Source organism: Poecile atricapillus, chromosome Z (genome assembly GCF_030490865.1).
Source record: "Poecile atricapillus isolate bPoeAtr1 chromosome Z, bPoeAtr1.hap1, whole genome shotgun sequence".
Taxonomy (NCBI): domain Eukaryota; kingdom Metazoa; phylum Chordata; class Aves; order Passeriformes; family Paridae; genus Poecile; species Poecile atricapillus.
The window spans coordinates 128,546,652-128,554,885 of record NC_081289.1 but is presented as its reverse complement, the minus strand read 5'-3'; positions in this window follow the sequence as shown (position 1 = coordinate 128,554,885).

The following is an 8,234-nucleotide window of genomic DNA, read 5'->3' as shown; positions in this document are numbered from 1 at the left end:
TTTTAAGATCTTTGCATACATTCTGAATTTCAAATAAATTGAGGGTGCTTTTGGATGTCTGGCTGCAGTAAGCGCAGGTGAACTGTAAGTGTTGGAAGAAGCTGTAAGCTGATAAAACTTGCCCATTTCTGTGAAGAGAAGTTGGAGTCACTTGTAACCTAAACATTTAAAGGGAACCTGGCTTAGCATTGTTTAAAGGACCTGAGTGTTTTTTGCTTTGTCTCCCATCATACGACTTGAGAGTTGTGGTCAGGCAACAGAGGGAGTTCTGCAATGGTTACATTTTCTGTAAAACAACTGTTCTGGACCCATTCTTTGTAATAATTCACAGAGAAAGGTGATAAATGATGGCTGTTCTAGCATAGAACTGCAAACTATCATGAAAAAATGGAGCCAACCAGTCTGTAGAATGGTAATGAAGTAACTCGATGAAAAGTCATGTTTACTACTTTTTATGAGAGGATGAGTGTTGGAAGGACCAAGTCTGCTGTAAAGGAAGAATAAAATTAGAAGGAATAAAAAATTGGAGAGCAATATTTACAGAAAGATACAATATTCAATTTTGGTTTAAACTTTGTGATTCTTTAAATAAATATCTGCATGAAAATACTTCAGTGTGATTTTCAGCTGGAGTAAAATGCTGACAAGGGATGTTGGGGTGGGGAATGAAGTGCACTGTCAGCAGCCAGTGTATTTAATTTTTGCACTCAAGTAATCTTACATGGAGAACATGTTGAAAAGTCTTTGCTCAACAGAATCCTGTTGTCCTGGTGGCAAGTCAGGGTAAATGTTTTTAAAAGTTCTTTGCTGAACTGATTTTTAGCCTGAGAACAATGTAACCAAGAACCTGAGATTCCATTTAGGTGATTCTACAGCCTGTAGTTTGTGCTGAACTGGGGTCACAGTTTTTTTCTTACCTTCTACCTCCAGGGTCATGTAAAGGTGCTATTTGTATTGGAACTTCAAGTTCAAGATTGTCAAAAGTTCTGGACAGACTAGTATTAAGAAATTACATCAAGCTTTTCATTGAACAAACATGGATTTTTTTTTCAAGCTAAATTCAAGTTTTATGTGATACCTAAAACAACATTGAAAACGTGTTTTCTTTTAATGACAGTTTGAGCACAAATTATGCCCAATTCTTGTCACTAAAGGAAAATATAAATCAGTGTGTTGGTTTTGCATGGCCTAGTTTTCGGTAGTGGGGGAGCCACAGAAGTGGCTTCTGTGAGAAGCTGCTGGAAGCTTCCACCATGCCCAGCAGAGCCAATCCCTGATAGCTCTGAAGGTGGACATGCTGCTGGCCAAGGCTGAGCACATTAGAGGTGATGGTAACGCTTCTGTGATGACAGAATTAAGAAGAAAATCAAAACAAAGTTGGAAACAACATGCAGACACCAAGGTCAGTGGAGAAGGAGGGGGAAGAAGTGCTCCAGGTGCCAGAGCAGAGATTCTGCAAGCCATGGTGAAGAAGACCATGGTGAAGCAGCTGTGCCCCTGCAGTGCATGGGGATCCACAGGGAATGCAGAGATCTGCCTGCAGCCCATGGGAGGTGCCCATGCCAGAACAAGCAGATGCCTGGAGGAGGCTGTGATCCAGTGGGAGACCCAGTGAAGAGAGTGGCCTTGCTTCCAGGCTGGAGCAGCCTGTCCTTGGAGGACTGCACCCTGTGGAGGAGCGACCCATGCTGCAGCAGGTTCAGGAGCACTGTGTGCCCATGGGAGTGACTCATAGTGCAGCAGTTTTGGGAGGACTGCTCTCATGAGAGTGTATCCACACTGGAGCAGTTGATGGAGAACTGTCCCCCATGGGAGGGACCCCTCGGTGTAGTAGGAGAAGGAAAGGACTCTTCTCCCACAGCAGCAGAAGAAAATCCTCGGGTGATGAACTGACCAAAACCCCCATGCCCTGTCCCTTGCACTGTTTGTGGGAGGGAGGGGTCATGGGAAGGTATTCCTAAGGGCTTGCTTCCTGCTGTCTTCTGATTTTGTTAGTAATAAATCCACTTTGTACCTTTAAGCCAAGCCTGTTTCACCCTTGGAGTGTTTTCTCCAGGTTCTTAACTCATGAAGCCTGTGTTAATTTTTCTGTTTTATCTGCCCAGCCACGGTCGGGTAGGTGAGTGAGCAACTTGCTTGGGTGCCTGGTGTTTGGCAAGCATCAAACCGTAACAGTTAGTAATTTACAGCCTTTGATCTGGATCTGTCCGTGTGCTATGGACAAGTTGTAAAGAATCTGGAGGTAGTTGCTTTATTCTGCTAAGTTTTCACAGTATGCTTAACTTTGCTGATTAGGGGCAGCATCGCAATTCAAAAATTATGGCCATAAGAATCGAAGGACTGTAAAAAAAAGAGTTCTGAAAAACAGCAAGAAAATAGAATGTCTGCAAAACTAATACTAGGCTGCTTAAAATCCTCCAGAGTATTTTGGCAGATAGGAAAGCAGACTGAATTATGTCTGCTGAAGACATAATAAACAGTTTGTTCTGAAAACGTCTTTCATTGTTGGTAATACTTACAGGAATTTACAGTCACCTACAGATTAGCTTTAAAAATACCAAAGAATGGGCCTCTCTCTTCATTGACCTCAGTTAAAGGGCTGGGAACAAAAAGCAAGCTTGTGGAGTATTTTCAGTGTTAGTTGGCTTTATGCAAAATCTATTCCTCTAAAATAAAGTGTAAGGCTTCGATGTTAGGTACTAACCAGGTTTTTTTCTATTAGCCAAGTTTAGTGATTTGAATGTGCTGTCCAGCAGTTCTAGGAATTCCCTGGTGACACAAGAGGAGGATATTTGACATCTGTCACAACTTCAGTGACACCATAAATGGATGTGTTTTGGTCAGATATGGACGTCTGTACATTGTCCTGTACTTCAGAAATTGTGAAAATACTACTCTGTTGTTGGAAATTTTACTTTATGTGACTTGTAATGTGTGTGGTTACTGTCAGTCTTTAGTAATAACATTTCTTATAAACCCTCAGTTATTTGAGGGTTTTATGGCATGATTGTTTCTATGCCTTAACTCCACTAATATGCAACAGCAGATGAAACCATTTGACTATGGAGTATGGACCAAGGACATGGGAATCTTACATTTTAGCACATTCTCTTCAAATTTATCAGATACTTGTATTTTTTCTAGATAGCTTAAGGAAAATGTTGAAATCAGTAGAACTAATTCTGGACAATAATTCAGTAGTGCTTGAAATATAAACATTAAATGTTTTTTATTTTATGCTGTTTATTTCAAAGTAAATATGGTACAGTCTTTGGTACTTCTAAAGGCAATGAGTTTGGCCTTTATCTCTTTTTATTTAGCAGAAAAAATAATCTTGTGGAAGGACACTTAGAGGAACTACTTTGTATTCAAGACTGGGGGAGTAATCTCTTTGTTCAAAGTTGACTAGACAAATTATTTGGGAGCCAAACTGCTGTAAATGTTTCTTTATGTTTATGTTTCTAAATAAACCTGACTTACCTGTCTGAAGAACCTGATACCCTTATGTAAGTAAGAATGATAATTTGCTTTCTCACTGTAAATGTACATGTTGCCTGCTGATACTGTCTTAGAAAACTGTGGACAGTTGCCAGAGTGGCCAGGATGGCAGGAGTGTTGTGACCTTCCTGAAGAAGCGTCCTGAGAAGGACAGCTTTCAGAGGCACAGGCATGTCCCTTTCTTGGCAGGGCAAGCAGCATCTGGCTCGGCAGCAGCTTCTCCCAAGCAACACAGGGAAGAAAGGATTGGAGCTCTGGCTAGTGATTCTACAGAGAAATCAGTCTTTATTAGACCAGCGCCCTCCATGAAGGAAGCCAGCACAGAAGCTCTCTCAACTGAGGAAAACTGGGGTAGATACAGGGAAGGTGAGGGGCGGGGAGAAACCAATAACCAATGGGATGCAGGTACAGGGCGGAGAGTAAAGGGAAGAACCAATGGTGAACCAGGGATTAACATAGGGTTGCAAAGGTCTCTGGGGGGGAAATTTTGCTCTCCATAAAAACGGGGTCTGTGGATCATGGATGAGCTCTGCAAGGGAGTAGAGCAAAGTCCCTGTTGACCTCCACAGACAGTGGCTGTAGTCAGCTAATTTCAGTGTTACATGAACTTGTCATTCTTTCTGCAGTGCAATATGATCAAGTGGGATTTCCTTGCACTGTTTCTTTTTCCTCCTTCTTTAACCAAGTCAGCTTTTAAAATAGTTTTCAATACCCAATCCTTAAATATCTCCCAACTTTAAAGAATGCTGTGCTTTGCTTATCCTCCACTCTTCAAAATGAAATATGCATGGTCATAGGAGATGGGTTGGTTGTTGACAAAGACTTTGTGTCCTGGAAAGATGAATGATGTTCATGCTGGAAGAAGTTGACTCAACTTTGGCCTCTTACTGCTTTTCCCTTTACTACTAGTAGCAGGGAGATGAAAACAGGCAGATGATTTCTCAGTAATTCTTTCTCAATAATTCTTTGTCATCATCAACTCTGCCCCTCCACTCCTGCTGCTTAAAAATGCTGGGGTTTCTTCCTTTAGGATCATTATCATGTATCAGTTGAAACTGAATCTATTCCTGTAGCGGTATTTTGTGGGCTTCTTGGTCTAAATATGCCAGTCAAATTAAATTATATTGAAGACCTGTGTTTCCTTAAGAGGTTCTGTAATTCAGTAATTCAGTAAAACATATAAGGTCATATGCAGCATACACAAATGTACTAAGCAAAGAAACATTCTTCACCAGAAGAAACTAATTTCTGAGCTTGCAATATAAACTTTTTCTAGTAGTTGATTAGCTCATTTAGAGATCACTTCTAGAAATTAAAATACTTGCTTTATTCACGTTTCCTGTCTAGAGTGGTGTAATCCACCCTCTCTAAACCACTTTAGGAATTTTTGTGCATGTAGACTACACGTACAATATATATGATTTAGGAATACAAAGCAGTGGTTTATTAGAAGGTGTAGATAACTGGCAGCATGTTAGTCTTGACTAAATGCTACTGTACCCTTCATAAATAATCTGACAATTTATGAGGAAAAACCTGACCTCAGACCACAGCAAAAAAATGCCCAGATTAACCAAGTGAAGACATGGTGTCCTGACTCCTTGGAAGGTACAATTGTGGGTAGCCAGGTAAGAAAGAGAGGAGCTCAAATCATTCTATGAATCCTTTATAGGAATTTTAGAGACTTAAAAGCAAGCAACGTGTCTAAAACATTTCCTAAGCTGTTTTTCCTGTTCCAGATATGTGGTGCCCTAGTCAGTACCTGCAGTGTCTCAAATTCAAGTTGGTCAAGCTTTGAACTGTAACTCTTCTCCAAGCTATGGATATTTCATTTTATAAAAAATAGTTGTACTTCCATATTGTATTCTTCAGTCACCAAGACTTACCTCAGATTTGCAGGTTAAAGATTCATTAGTGAAATGTTTTACCTCTCACTATTTTCGACACTGAAAAGTTTCACCAAGCACTTAGTGTTGCCTACCTGTAATAAAACCTTTTGCACAGTTTCCCACAGCATTCTCATGGAAGACCTGGCAGCCATGGATTGAGCAGGTGGGTAAAAGCTTTCAGGATGTCCAGGCCTTGAGAGTGGTGGTGAGTGGAGTAAATATCCAGCTGGTGGCTGGTCATGGGTGGGGTTCCCCTGGACTCAGTACTGGGAACACCTCTGTTTAATATATTTATTAATGACCTGGATGAGGGAATGGAGTGGACCCCCAGTCAGTTCATAGGTGGAACCAAACTGTATGGGAGTGTTGATCTGCTGGAAGGCAGGAAGTCCCTGCAAAGGGATCAGGACAGGCTGGATCAATGGGCTGAGGCCAATGGTGTGATGTTGCAGCGGCCTCAGGGAGACAAAGAGTTACATTGTCCCACCCCAAACCCCTTGTGAAGGGCGGCCCAGGAGTTCTGATTGGGTTTGAGTCCCTGGGGGGTTCTCCCTTGCTGTGTTTCTAATGGTCCCTGACCCTGAACTCCACCCTCAAAGGTGTAAACCCTCGGTTCTGTCCCTCAAAAACCCCTGCTGTGCCTCTGTTCGGGGCTCTCTGTTCTGGACCTGACTTTGTTCCTATGCTGAATAAATGGTTTCATGAACCGGGAGCCCGTCTCGTTGGTGTTTCATGCTGGTCCCCAGAACCCTGCTGCTTCCCTGGACGAGATCCTGAGGTTGCAGACTGCAACAAATGGTGAGAGAATGCGGGCATCCAGTGAAGCACCAGGAGAACAGCAGGATCAGCTCCATGGACACCTCGTAAGTCCCCGGCTGATGGCTTGAGAGCCAGCGAGACCCCCGCCTTGGAAAGGAGGACTCGAGAGTACCTGGCAGGGAAGCTGGGTTGAGAGTGCCTCGGGCATGGGGGAAGAAAAGGGATTACGGAGGTGGGGGAGCCGAGACCAGATGCTGGGACAAGCACCTAACATCACCCAACGAGATGTATTATGGACGATATCAAAATTATGGACGATTATATCAACATTATGGACGATTATGGACGGTATGGATCTTCCGGTGGACTGTTTCTGTCTTCTGTGAAGTTCCTTTTTTTTTGGTGTATACCTCCCTGTACCTTCCCCTTTCCTCTGTTCCTAAGGGCAGGACAAAGGGTGAAAAAAGCCAAGATGGCTCGGGGTTGCTGCCGTCTGCCCGCCGTTCCGTGTCCTCCTTCACCCCCTGTCTTTCCATATTCCCGTTCCCTGTCGGGGAAAGCCTGTCCCGGCCTCCCCCCCCTTCCCAAGATGGCGCCGGCCACGCGGTCTGGGATCCCTTGTTTCCCGCCTTGCTCCTTCTTTTCCGGTCCCAAACCTTCCCTTCCCGAACCTCCCAGTAACTCCTGCTTGGCCCCATCCCTTTGTTCGGTGCTCCACCCCTGGGGGCTGTGCCTTCTCCATCGTGGGCAACACCTCCTCCGGGGAAATCGAAACTGTAACCGAGCTCCCAAAGCCAGTGCTACACCGAGATCATCTAAAGGGCGACGCCCACATGGGAGCCGGAGCCGAAGCTGGAGATCGAAGAATTCTGCCCCTCGTGAGAGGAGATCTAAGAGCTGCACCCTTCCTAACAAAGAATCCTAAACTGGAAGAGACTGAACAAAAAAAAAATATTATGTTTGCATTAAGTACCATCACCGTTTAATTTGCCCGGCGTAGTCCGAGATTTAAGTGTTTGTTTTCAATTTTGTTTTTTCTGTTTGCTTAATGTGTTTTGTTATTGAGCTATTGGTGTCCCACAAAGCAAAGTGGGTGCTCTGTGGAAGAGGTGAGATTTTAAAGTGTATGTTTGGAAACGTTTTAAGCTCCTAATTAAAATTTGAAAAAAAAAAAAAAAAAAAAAAAAATAAAAAAGGAGCAGATGTTGCAGCGGCCTCAGGGAGACAAAGAGTTACATTGTCCCACCCCAAACCCCTTGTGAAGGGCGGCCCAGGAGTTCTGATTGGGTTTGAGTCCCTGGGGGGTTCTCCCTTGCTGTGTTTCTAATGGTCCCTGACCCTGAACTCCACCCTCAAAGGTGTAAACCCTCGGTTCTGTCCCTCAAAAACCCCTGCTGTGCCTCTGTTCGGGGCTCTCTGTTCTGGACCTGACTTTGTTCCTATGCTGAATAAATGGTTTCATGAACCGGGAGCCCGTCTCGTTGGTGTTTCATGCTGGTCCCCAGAACCCTGCTGCTTCCCTGGACGAGATCCTGAGGTTGCAGACTGCAACAGTGTGAGGTTCAACAAGGCCCACTGCTGGCTCCTGCCCTTGGGTCACAACAACCCCAGGCAGCTCCACAGGCTGGGGCAGAGTGGCTGGAAAGGAGCTGGGGGTGCTGGTGGCAGCAGCTGAACATGAGCCAGGCTGTGCCCAGGTGGCCAAGAAGGCCAATGGCATCCTGGCCTGGCTCAGCAATAGTGTGGCCAGCAGGAGCAGGGCAGGGATTGTCCCCCTGTCCTGGGCACTGGTGAGGCCACACCTCGAGTGCTGTGTCCAGTTCTGGGCCCTGAGTGCAGGAAAGACACTGAGGGGCTGGAGTGAGTCCAGAGAAGGGCAGGGGAGCTGGGGCAGGGTCTGGAGCACAAGTGCTGTGAGGAGCAGCTGAGGGAGCTGGGGGTGTTTAGCCTGGAGAAAAGGAGGCTCAGGGGTGACCTTATCACTCTCCACAACTGCCTGAAAGGAGAGTGTGGCCAGGTGGGGGTCAGCCTCTTCTACAAGGCAGCCAGTGACAGGATGAAAAGAAATGGCCTTAATACCAGGAGACA